A 13,045-nucleotide genomic window follows, 5' to 3' on the forward strand; every position below is an offset into this window, starting at 1 on the left:
GAGAGAGACGAGAGAGAGAGAGAGAGAGAGAAGGGGAGAGATAGAGGGGGGTGAGGGAAGAGGGAGGGGAGGGCGAGGGCGAGAGAGAAGAGGTGCCGTAGAGAAGAGATGGAGGGTGAGGGGAGGGGAAGGGGAGGGGAGAGGAAGGGGAGGGGGGAGAGGGAGGGAGGGGAGAGAGAGGGAGAGGGATGAGAGGTAGAGGAAGGGAGATGGAGAGGACGATAGAGGAGAGGGAGAGGGGAGAGGGAGAGGGAGAGGGAGAGGGAGAGGGAGAGGGAGAGGGAGAGACCGTATATGTACAGTGCACTATTTCGAACACAGGACAACATTGTACAGACCATATACACCTGGTAAGCGCTTGATAACTTGGATTGCCTATAAGTTTGACTTCCGATGACCTCGGATGACCTTTAGCTACTGTTGTGTCTGAAATACTTTTGTCTCACAGGTACATCTAGTAACGTCAACTTAAAACCGCGTTGTGAAAAGCATCGTCCTTGTAGGTTACCGGTAGATCAATGTTGAACTGTGATCTTATCTGACCTGACCCCTGTAGTGGAACACAAGTGGTTGGATTGGATTTCCCACAGTCTTAACGCTTATTTCCTCGCCCCATATCCGTCTTGACATGTTAGCATAGGTTTTAGCTTCATCTATCGAAATGCCCATTCTGACCTTTCCTGGCCTCTGATGACCATAGCTTTGACCTGAGGTCAACAACTTGGTGTGCATTCTACATGATGTCATGAGGACTGCAAAACGGCATCTTTTTTATTGGACACCTAAAACTGGAAGATCCCAGAGGGAGAAGCCAACTTCCCTCCCCCCGGTCGATCGCAGTTGTCACACATCACAGATGAAGAATTTCTTGCTTTTCACGTGAATTTGCGGTTCCTCTTCCGCACGTTCAGCAAAGCGCTCCGTCGCCTGACTTCTGCTACTGACGGTGGTCCAAGTGGCTATTCCCTCCGGTAGAGTTTTGGGTTGCCCTAGAAATCAGCTGCCCGAGGATTCGCTGCCATCATGTAGTATATCTAGCGTCTCCTTATTCGACTTTTATAACATCCTGCTTACGAGGTATGTCACCTATGCCTGCACATTAGGTTAGTCGGTGTCCGTGCTCTGATAACTTAGGTCGTCTCTAATTTCTGAGTAAGGCTGTTCACTCTACTGCCCTTTATCTTTATCTCTTTATCAGTGATTCAAGTTCCGGAAGCTTTATCCGCGGGCTATTTCACTATTGATAAGCTTCGATCAAATCACGAAGCGTTGATTCGGCTTTTCTAGATAGGCTACTGTTGGCCTTCTTTCTTACATGACTTTGTGTACGCACGCACGCACGCACGCACGCACGCACGCACGCACGCACGCACGCACGCACGCACGCACGCACGCACGCACGCACGCACGCACGCACACACACACACACACACACACACACACACACACACATCATTTTGTGTTTCGCGATATCACGTCAGTGCCACAAAATGGATACGGAACGGCAATTGTACCGCGTTTGGAGGTTGGCATGGAGCTGATGAGCTAGTTTTCTGCACCGCAGCTATCGTCCGGACAATGTTGCTCTACCCAGTCGACGATGGAACTCCGGTAGATATGGGACGATTAGAAGTTTCATTCCTGCGCCTCTTGTATGCACGACATCTACCGGCCCCTGGAGGGGGGGGGGGAGAGAGAGAGAGAGAGGGGGGGGGGGTAATGGCCGGGGGGTTCGCGAAATGGCCTCGGTGGCATCGCAAATGGTCAAGTGGGTCTGCTCAGAGCCGTAAAGCAAATCCATGGCTCGGTTTGCTCCACGTGGTTTCGCGTATGCGAAATCTTCAAAGTCCTTGAGCCGCATTACAACAAAATCGGCGCTTTAGTATTAACCGAACATGACCGGCTAGGCGCAAAGAACAGCGGCTCGTAGGTATGGCTGTCGCCGTGAATTTAGGAGTTAAAGGGAATGTCCCATGTTTGTTTGGGGCTTTCAGCTGAAATAGCCATCTTGAAGATCATTCGGTGCAGGTCACAGCCCTGCCCTTCCGAAAACCTAAACCCATCTAGTTTCTGCGCTACACGGCCGCGAACATGCGCGGACTTCTTCGGGGCGATTATTTCTACGTTACCCAGGCATCCATGACACCTTGATACCGTCCTTCAAATCCTGCCATTCTGTTAGCCATGTGGCGATCAAGGCAAGCACAAATCTGATTGTTGAGTCGTTCATATCTGGTGTTCGTGACCACGATTTCCAGCTATAACGGCCGCCAACTGGCTCTTAATCAATGTCGTGCAAGGTATGATAACGCCATCAAACAAGGATGTAATGAGTGGCATGTTTACGAAACAGAGGAATTGTGTTATCTGGTGCAGTCTTTTGCACTTGAAAATATACCAATAGTTAAACGGGCTTATTTCATCCAAACTACCTACCAAACGGGCTTATTTCATCATATCTGATGCTTGCTTTAATATTTTAAAATGTGAAGCATTCCCTTTAAGTGAGTGTTTGATGTGTTCCGAGGGTTTGGCAGCCACATCTGGGTAAGATGATTGCCCCATTTTTCGATAAAGGAACTGGTGCCTAACGATGAACGCTCTGCATATTTCCTCGTTCACCCGTATGAAAGTGTAGCAAAATAGTTTTTCGGAATTCTCTATTTATACTCACTTTTGAAATGGTAAACGAGCAGCGCAAGCTGTCCATTTCAGGGAGTGGCGAGCCTGCCGGTATATGAGCTTCCGCTCCATGTCCCGTCCTCTTTCTCCATCACCCGAATCGGCGCATCCCGTCATCTCGCAACTCCTTATCTTTGTTCTATCGGGGTCGCCATGCTCCCTAGTCGGTGTCCCCGGATTGATGACATCCTGCCGGCTGAGGGGCGCGCTGTGCGGGTGAGTCACGCGGCGCGTCGTAACCCTCCTTCGGCCAAAACACCCGAGGCGCGGGGGAGGCTTGGAGCATGCGAATCTAGCGGCTTGTTGCCTGCGCTGGATGCCGGTTGTCCTTCGCAAGTCTCCGCTTGGGGGCCGACTGCCAGGGGGGAAGGGGGAGGGCTGATGGGGAGGGGAGAAGGGTTGATGTGATCCCACCCTGCCTTTCCCCAAATAAAGAAAAATAGAGTCTCCCAAAAATTCAGTGTTTTTTCAACGAGGTATAGTAGTCGATGATAGGTTTTGTGCTGCTAGATTCATAATTGACCCCACTATGCCAGGTCACAGGTCTAGTGGGGTCAATTATGGACCCACCTCAAGGTGGTCAAGGGTCAAAGGGGTCAAGGCAGGTTAAGAGCTCCGGTGTCAAAACCAAAACCATTTCGTATATGTCCGATTTATACTCCAGCAGCACCCGCCTCCTCTCAGCGGAAGGGTTGGATGGGGGGGGGGGGGGGGAGTGGGCGCGCGCCCTACCCTCTTAGGCCCACATTGTTTTCGTTTTTCCCCATGGATTGTTCCCAACTGAAAGTAAAACATTGGCTTGACAGTACTCACCGAGCTCCGCCCCACCCCCGTCCGCTTAGAAAATCTTAATGGCGCCGCTGCCCCCCCCCCCCTCCCATCTCTTCTCCGAAAGCTGGACGGACCACGCCCACTTCAGGACGCAACGTGGAGACGGGTCTACCAGCCCCACGGGTCCTTGTGTTCCGCAGCGACGATAAAACTCTCCAACTCCAGCGCTAGCTTCGGTGGTCTCCTGTTGGAATAAATTGAGAGACGGGGAGATATGGGTACAATTGATCGACGTTGCCGATGCGATGCGGGCTATAGCAGCCACCGACTTTGTATACACAGTCATTTCCGAAGATCGAAGGCAAAATGTAAGCGTGCCAATGGCAGTTACAGCACACCAAGCCAAAACTTTTCTAGATGTTTCATAAACTGCTATGATTCTCGGGATGTTAGTGAAGACGGAATTGTCCATGAGTTACGAGTGTTCGGAGATGACGCAGCGTAGCGACCGGATATCCGCGAAAAAAACACGATTCTCACGTTCAACCGAGCACATACAACCTCATATATCCGTGAAAGCTACGACGTCGTCGAAGTGGGTGAAAGTTCCGAACCGCACGCGCTGCTTTCAGTGCCAGCATTTCAGTCACACGAAACCGCACTGCAGAAGCTGACCGGGCTCTGGTAACTGCACTGTTCAGCTCATTGCGATTCTGAGATCCTTTGCATTTTCGGTTTTCATGCGCGTCATGCGGCCGGCGCCTGGAGAAATCCTCGGCTTCCTTCCTGACGCCGATCGATTGGCGTCCACCACGTAGCTTGCTTCCTCTCTGCCGCCGTCTCCAGCTGGAGAGGGGGGAGGGGGGGGGGGGGAGATGGCAAACGGTTGGCCGCAAGCTCCGCCGCCCTTCACTTCGGGACCTTCCACTGCCCGCGTTGTTTCCGCCTTTGACGCTCCGCGGCTTCCGTCGCCTCCGACACAATTACCAAGTGAGTGTAAACGATCGCTAAAACTGGGGGAGCGGCAGGAGGCGACCATGAGCGTCTACGATAACAAACGGGCACGCTTGGCCGGACAAGAACGGGCCAAGGCGGCCAGACGTTGTCTGTCACCGCCGTGATTTCAAGGCAGAGACCACAGACCACTATCTGGCGAGGTTAAAACGTCCAATTTTCAAAAGATGTGTTGATATGATGCAAACGTAGGTACACACAACTTCAGTCCTGTGCTCAAAATCGTGCCAAGCTTTTCCGGATGAACCTCATGAGGGGAACACTTCAGTCCCCATTGTAGTACGGTGAACGTTAAATGCATCGACTTTAATTTATTGATGCGTATTATAAAGTCGATAAAAATGTCATTATAGGCGCAAAATTACTACTACTTCCGCGTGCCCAAAAATCTCAACAAGCGACAACAAAGGAGGTTTACGTTATTTGCAGTGAAGTATTAGGCCAGTCGGCAAAATCAGATACCATGGCATGATGAAAATGATCCCTTTTGTCTGGTTCTGGGCTTAGTTTAGCTCGCTGTGACCGTCATTCGTCACAGCGGTGGTCCGGCTTTGGTGGCGTGCCGACGACCGTCGGCTGCAGGCCTTCCCCGCAATGTACAGCAGGGAACCACGACCATCGGCTGCAGACCTCCCCCGCAATGTACATCAGCGAACCACGACCATCGGCTGCAGGCCTTCCCCGCAATGTACATCAGCGAACCACGACCACCGGCTGCAGACCTTCCCCGCAATGTACATCAGCGAACCACGACCATCGGCTGCAGACCTTCCTCGCAATGTACATCAGCGAACCACGACCATCGGCTGCAGACCTTCCCCGCCATGTACATCAGCGAACCACGACCATCGGCTGTAGACTAGAGCACTCAACGGGTTGCATTTTCATGAATCGGTCCGGTCCAATCCGACTAACCCAGATCCCACCCGCCCGCCAATCCGCTCTTCTCAGATTTTTTAATGCAATCCGGTCCGGGTCTGCCTTACGAGAATAACAAAATAAATGAATCCATGTCAGATCGTTTCCATATTAAAAAACTTGAAAACAGCACGTTTGGTCCATCTGAACATTTTTAAAAAATTGCTGGATTCCCACTAACAAATATGCAATAAGTTGCCATAAACAGTGTGCGCTAGGATATTTTACATAGCCTGATACCAGGCGAAGAACGCAGGTTATATGCAGATGAGAATAAACGAGGCTCATTATGTTATTTATCAAATCGCAATCACTTCGTCCAATAATTCACAAGCAACACCATATCGCAGTGGCCAAAACATTTTTGGTTTCAATAACCTTAAAGCATGACCGCATCACTTAACATGTCCAAGACTCCAGGCCAGTTGCAATATACCCACACATGCCACCAGACAGTTTCAGCGTCACTCTCCCTTCAAAAGCGCAGTACAGCGCTTATCTAGTAAGCCTTCTGAATAACTAGAATGACCATCTTATCTCATGTATGATGCTTCAGCTGTGTTTCCATTCTGGGGCACACCAGCTAATGAGAAAACCTCGGCTGGGATCACTATTTCCTGCTAGATGACCGGCTGTGCTAATCTTATAATTCACGCGTGCGACCGTACACAGCGTATGGTACCTGCTCTTTCATCTAGTGTGACGAAACGGTCGCGTCATTTTTGAATCCTTTCCCTAAAACGGCCGAGATTTCTGGCATCTAATGGCCTGTGCCATGGCAGGGGGCAGGAATCAGATGCTGTCGGCACGGCTGTCTCTGTACCAGATTTCCGACCTAGTGGTCTGTTCCCGTCTGTTCTGCAGTGTCGACGCAAGCCCATCAAACCTACCTGGTGCTGCTGGCTTCTGGCGAGTTTTCCTTCTCTCTGGAGATGTGGAAGTGAACACACGGCCGACGCACAGGCTGAGCACGCTGCGAGTGTTTTGCCAGAACGTCTGCAGCTTGAAGAACAAGTTATGCACTCTGCGCTTTCACTGTGGCCAGCTAGCTGGCTTCGATGTTGTCGACCTGACCGAGACATGGCTCGGACCATATGTGCTGGACTCTGAGCTACAGCTGGGCCTCTAGGACCATGCCTGGTTCCGGAAGGACGGTAACGGCAGAGGGGGAGGCGTTACTTGCTCAGTGAAGCAGGCTTGTCACCTGCTCACCGACCAGACCCGGGGCCCGACTGCGAGGTGCTGACGATCCAGTTGGGGACCATCTACCCTATCATCATGGCTGTCTGCTACCGTCCGCCAGATGCTGACCGTGACGTGAATCCGATGACTGCCTTCTTCCAGAGCATCCGCTCCGCCAATGTACCGTTTCTCACTGTGGGCAACTTTAACTTGCCTGAGATTTGGTGACAGGGTAATGGCGACGAAGCTGCTCTACTCAGGCGCTCCGTCAGAGCCGTCAAATTCCTGGACTCCGTCGCTGAGTGCGGCAACGTGTAACGTCACCAACGCGGGGGAAAATATCCTGGACCCTTCCTATGGCGGAGCTGCTGTATCTGAGGTCGGCGTCGGAATACCGAACTCAGCCCACCGTATGCTGACGACTCAGTTTTCTGTAACATGCGGGTCGGCCCCCCGTGCTTTCCGACTTAAGGTTCGCAGTTACAAACAGGCAGACTTCAACGGTCTGCGGACTGCTCTCGGCCTTATTTCTTGGCGTGTTCTAGATGATCTAAATGTTAACGATGCTCCCCGCCTGTTGTGATCTTGTATTCGCTGCCATTGCAGACTTCGTACCTGTTGTTGAGCTGACAAGGAGACGGCTCACGGGCGTAAGAATGCGTGCAGACCGCCGAGATTATTGCTAGACACAGTACTACTTGAGCCGACTTTCAAACTGCAACTTATGCAAAATATCGCGAGTGTTGTTGGGCCTAGTGCTAGACGTAAGGACAACCCGAACCTGTTATTGGTCCTTTGTTAAGTGCTTGAATTCATCAGCACACATGCCTCCAATCCTGGAGTTTGATGGCGATGTGAACAATGGCGATGACGAGCGTACCAACCGTTTGGACACGTGTTTTGCTCGCCAGTTCTGTGACCCTAACGTTGCTGTATTGCTGTTCAACCTTTGCTCGATGCGCCTGGATTAATCAGTTTTACTGTACCGCATGGTCGTATAGCCCAACTGTCACGCGATGTCAGTGCACACAAGGCTCGCGGCACCGCGAGCGGCACCCCGGCGGGCTTTACTGAAGGGGGGGGGGGGGGGTTCAACTTTGGTCCATGGATGTAGAGGACATCGTGCTTATTCTTTGAGATACATAAGTTGGGGAGGGAAGTGGGTAAAACAATAATTTTGGGGGTGCAACAATCTTTGTTTTTGCAGGCACCTGGATATGACACAGCTGTAGATGCATACTTTAGTTGAAGCTGAACTGACCAACGGGGCTGGCTGACTAAGTGAAGCGAAACTATGGTGTTGCCACGCAGTTAGCTTTTCTAATTTTCGCAGACAGGCATTTGCATTTCCCATCCTTGTGGTGTGCTTTACACAAAAAATTGAAACGTGCTCCTGCCCAGCTTTCAACTCTTAAATGCACTGCCACCCGCTGGGGTAAAATAGGATTCCTGACAAGATGGGGTTGTCATAGAATGCCACGATGTGCATTAAACCATAACATATTTTAGTTACTTTAGAAACAACGGGAGCTCTAGTTTTCGTATCGTAGTTATGAGGTTATCGTAGAATGCCACGATGTGCATTGGACCATAATCAATTTGAGTTACTTTGGAAACAACGGGAGCTCTAGTTTTCCTTTGCAGCAAACCCGAGTGTCACTCGCTCATACCATTTTGTCAATGTGATCTGACTATCAAAAAATGACTTATTTAATATGTGGCGGTGTTATGTTCCATATAGCTCGTTTGAGCATTGCTTGAAATTGACGGCAATGCATTTTATTGGATTGTATGTTTTCAGTTGAGTTGATGTTTAGATTCCAGCATTTTAGAGACAACTTAGCAACAATTTCCACTCAAATGGTCTTCACTCCACTTCAATCTGTGTGAGCTGGCAAATTTGAAAATCCGGTCCGGTCCTAATCCACGTTATGGTGGAGATTTCTGATCGAGTTTGATCTGGACCGAGGATTTATAACTTGATCCAAGGATTGATTCGATCGCGGATTGGATCATTCTCTTGATTGATTCAATCCTTGAAGTGCTCTATTGCAGGCCTTCCTCTCAACATGCATCAGCGATCGACGACCATCGGCTGCAGTTCCTCTCCGCAATGAACTGCAGGGAACCACGACCATCGGCTGCAGACCTTCCCGCGATATACATCGGCGAACGACGACCATTGGCTGCAGACCTTGCCGCAATGTACAACAGGGAACGGCGACCATCGGCTGAAGACCCTCCCGCGAGATACATCAGCGAACGACGACCATTGGCTGCAGGCCTTCCCGCAATGTACATCAGGGAACCACGACCACCAGCTGCAGACCTTCCCGCGATATACATCATGCGAACGACGACCATTGGCTGCAGACCTTCCCGCAATGTACAGCAGGGAACGGCGACCATCGGCTGAAGACCTTCCCCACAATGCACATCAGGGAACGACGACCATCGGCTGCAGACCTTCTCCGCAACGTACATCAGCGGAGGAATCTGCAACCTTCGCACGCGTCACGAGCATAACGCTAATGTTGCAGTACGTAACCAGCCGGACGCGCCCACCGTCATTAGTCAGTTACGATATAAATGAGCTGGGAGTTTTGGAGAATTATTGACCTGCTTGGAGATGAGACTGGCGCTCGACAAGCAGATTACGCTGTTGAGGGCTCGTCAAGGGCGATCGGAACCTGGTTGGACAGGGCAGGATGCACTGTTTTCCATGCGTGCATTATTTATTTTTGGCAAGCAACTTCGTCGCTGTAATGAAGGACCTTGGAGTGAAAACAAGTGAAAGTATGCGTGATAGTGCGCGGATTGAATATATTAGGCTATTGTGGGACACGGACGGTGACCTTGATCGCCGCTTGGCGAACGGAATGGCAGGATTTGAATGAAATTCAAGGATTTCATGGGTGCCTGGATGATCTTGAAACAGTCTCCTCAAAATCGTGTGCACATTTTTGCGGGTATGTTGCTAAAAAAACTAGAAGGGTTTAGGTTTTTAAAGGGACAGAGCTGTAAACTGCACCGAATGATCTTCAAGATGGCTATTTCAGTTCAAAACCTCATACAAATGTGGAACACGCCCTTTAGCTATCGCTGATGGTACGGATACTTTTGCTGACAAGATCATTGGCCACTTCGAAACATGCCACGAATGAATGCATGCTGTGGTCTCACTCGAGTGTTTTTCCAATCGCAGCTTCGGACCGCGCCTTGCGGATGATATAATATTGTGTGACTGGATGGGCGTTCTATCGTCACTTTCACGACAGCACCCAACTTTTTTAGTCCCTTCTTGAGCCGTTGCGTTTGCAGAGCCCTTGCAGAAGGCCGAGCGCGGTTCCGTTGTCGACGTGGCAAACAAACTTCACATATGTTTGAAGCAGGTGCTTAATTACTCTGTACCAAACACTGCACAATAATAACACCATTATCATTTTTCTACCATATTATCATGCTCAGACAGGTGGTGGGACGGGCAGCAGGGCGCTTTTCCAGCCTGTTGTGCATTTACGTGGAAAAAGAAAAAAAGTTTTCGCTTGGAAGGGAATTAATTTCTCCAACAGTAGCTATGACTGTGTGTAATCGTTTCAAGGCGGTCTTGCGACTCGGGCGCGCGCTTGCGGTGGTTGAGGTTAATCCTGACGTTGATCTGGAGCGTATGTCTAGGCATTCTGTCGCTCCAACACACTCGTTCGTTGACGGAATTACATGGATATTTAAAACGGCGTGTACCGGTGCCGCTCCAAGCCGTTCACGATTTATCACGGATTTCTACCCAGCCCTTCGGGGCGGGGTTCTTCTGTTGGTAACGGTGGGTGATGCTGTGCGGGCCGCTGCCTGTTCCTGTTTGCTTCAGGTCAGATGGACTCACACATGTTTGTAGTTTGGCATGACACTCTGCTGATTGGTCACAACGCAACAAGGCGACGACTCTTGTCTTTGATGATGGACAATTTTTGAATCCTGATGACTGGAATGTCGCAACGCCGCACAAACGCTTTTCTGATCTTGTTCGATTTCATGCAAACACTTCTGCTCCCTACTAGCACTCCTTGAAGCGAACAAACTGCAGGTCTCCATTTTCTAGTTTCCCGGTAACACGGCTGTACACACCACTGATCCCCTCTTATGCTTTGCTTTGTTTGGTCGGAGCCGTCGTCGAATAAGCTGCCGTCGAATAAGCTGCGCGCTGCATCGATTTTATGTGTACGGTTCCAGGTGCGTTGGCTCAACACACAAGGCGACGGCTCCGGCTGGCCATATTGGATAACAGAATGCGATTTTAGACCAGTTGTTTGTTTCTGCTCATGTTGAGCCCCAGGGTCATCTTCATATAATGGTTATCAATGTTCTGTGAGGGCACGGAGCGCACGGCGTTGTCACGTTCACTACTCGAGAAGGACACCAGGTACGTGAGTTCGATTATAACGAATATTCCGCATTTGGAGATATTGAAGCAAACATCAGATATGATAATATAAAATTTCTTATAAGTACTGAGACTGTTCAGCAGAAAAGCTGTTCGAGACAGCACAATTTCTCTTTTTAGTAAGCATGCTCTTCAATACGTCATTGTTTGACTGCATTGCACAGCATGATTGAGAGACAATTGTCGGCCGTTATGTCTGGAAACTGTGCTCACGAACTTCAGGTATGAACGACTGGACAATCATATTTGTCTTGGTCTTGATCGTTGCATGGCCAACGAAATGGTTGAATTTGTATTGCATTTTTGTGGCATCATGGATGCATGGGTGACCCTGAAATAGCCTGCACGAAATAGTCTGCACGTTTTCGTGGCCGTTTAGCTCAGAAACTAGAGGAATCCAGGCCTTAAGAGGGGTGGGGCTACGAACTGCACCAAATCGTTTTCAAAATGGCAATTTCAGTTCAAAATACCATACCAATTTGGAACACTCCCTATAACACGCACTCGCCAGTAAGACATTGGAAATTGGCTTTAAGATTGAAATGCATGGTTTCAAGGTCACGGTCACAGTTCCCGACAGAGTGAGTCGGTGTTGGATTATGGCAGGTCACCCAACACTGGCCGGTCCACGCACGGCGTGTCCCCGTGCATGATCCGCCAGTGTCCAAATTCGATGATGCGACCAATGCAGAAGAAATCCTATCGATTTATTTCATGTTGTATGAATGGGAAAATAGTAGTCTATTTCCTATCGGTTGAATAAAAATCCAAGGCTCCATGCTGCTTTTCTCAGTAAATGAGATCCAAAGTCAGTCCAGGTCACTAGATGAACATAATTGACGGTGACCGTTAGTGACCAATTTTTCAGAAAAATAAAAGTATTTAGCTTTCCTTTACCCTTTTCTGAACAGAACACTCCGCAAACAGTTTTCCGCAGAGCAAGACGAAAAATCGAGTTCGTTAGGTCATCGCGCATTTTCGTCTGTTCATACCTACTTCGCAGTATGCCGTACGGCTCTAGAAGTAGCAGAATCGTGTTTTGACCACAGCATTACCTCACGTTAAGGCCCTCGTCAAATGTGAAGGTGTGCCGTGTTGAAATGCACATTTCCGCTTTTGAACTGGCCTGGAATGAGTCGCTTCATATAGCGGGATCTCTGTTGTAATCGGTAACTAATTTGAAGTTAAGCGATGCAGCTCAATATAAAAAAGACACTCATCATGTCAATATGGCCTCGGCTCGAGCGAGCAAAACTGGTTTCCTAAAGAGAACTGATACATTGCCGTGACCGGCAAGACTTGGCGTGAGGGTGGCCGCTTCGAACTCCTTTGGTACGAGGTGTGTCATCATACGTACCTACATCATGTGGCGTGGCTAAGACATTCTATATTCACCAAACACCCTTGACATCCTTTATACTGGTTCAACAAGTTTATTTTTATGCGTTGCTACAGTTGCATCCATGAAAAGGTATATTCTCTTCAGGGCAAACACTTGGGCATGAATCTCTGGCATCATCTAGTCGGCACGCGCATTACAGAGGCATGCTCTTTTCCACCAAAGACACGGCAGCGTCTCGGAGCTAGCACCCCTGCCCCATCCCTCTCACCAGCACGCGACCGAGCGCCTGGTACATTGCGACTCTTCCCAATAAAACCCTTGCGTGACTTACTCAACCACAGAATAATAGGTTTCCGCGAAGTTGCCATGGCTATTGCCTGTCCCGCTGCCAAAGGCTCCTTCAGCCGCGTGTGATGCGCCGACGGCCACTGCACCCGATAGAGATGAGGAAGACATGTTTGCTTAGCTCTACCACTCGCCGACTCAGAGATCTGGGCCGTCGTCTTGACTCACTGCAATATCCTTCAGCGTGCATCTGTCGGTGTTACCCTGCTCTTTTCAGTGTACCTCATCGTTGCCGTCATTCTCGTTACCGTTCTATCGATGTGAGATTGCTCGAGGTGAGTGGAAACCTATGAACCACCCTCGCCGCCTCGCGTGGGACAGGGTGCGCGTAATGGCATCGGTGGCACAACTGT

At 49.8% G+C, this 13,045-nt stretch overlaps 1 pseudogene; it reads right to left on the bottom strand.

The window, feature by feature from the left end:
- Positions 1-12,642, bottom strand: part of LOC119098177 (transmembrane 9 superfamily member 2-like) — a 67,164-nt pseudogene extending 54,522 nt beyond the window's left edge.
- Positions 12,643-13,045: the final 403 nt, after the last annotated feature.

This window comes from Pollicipes pollicipes, unplaced genomic scaffold, assembly GCF_011947565.3.
Source record: "Pollicipes pollicipes isolate AB1234 unplaced genomic scaffold, Ppol_2.1 Scaffold_4740;HRSCAF=5597_pilon_pilon_pilon, whole genome shotgun sequence".
In the NCBI taxonomy this organism is placed as follows: Eukaryota; Metazoa; Arthropoda; class Thecostraca; order Pollicipedomorpha; family Pollicipedidae; genus Pollicipes; species Pollicipes pollicipes.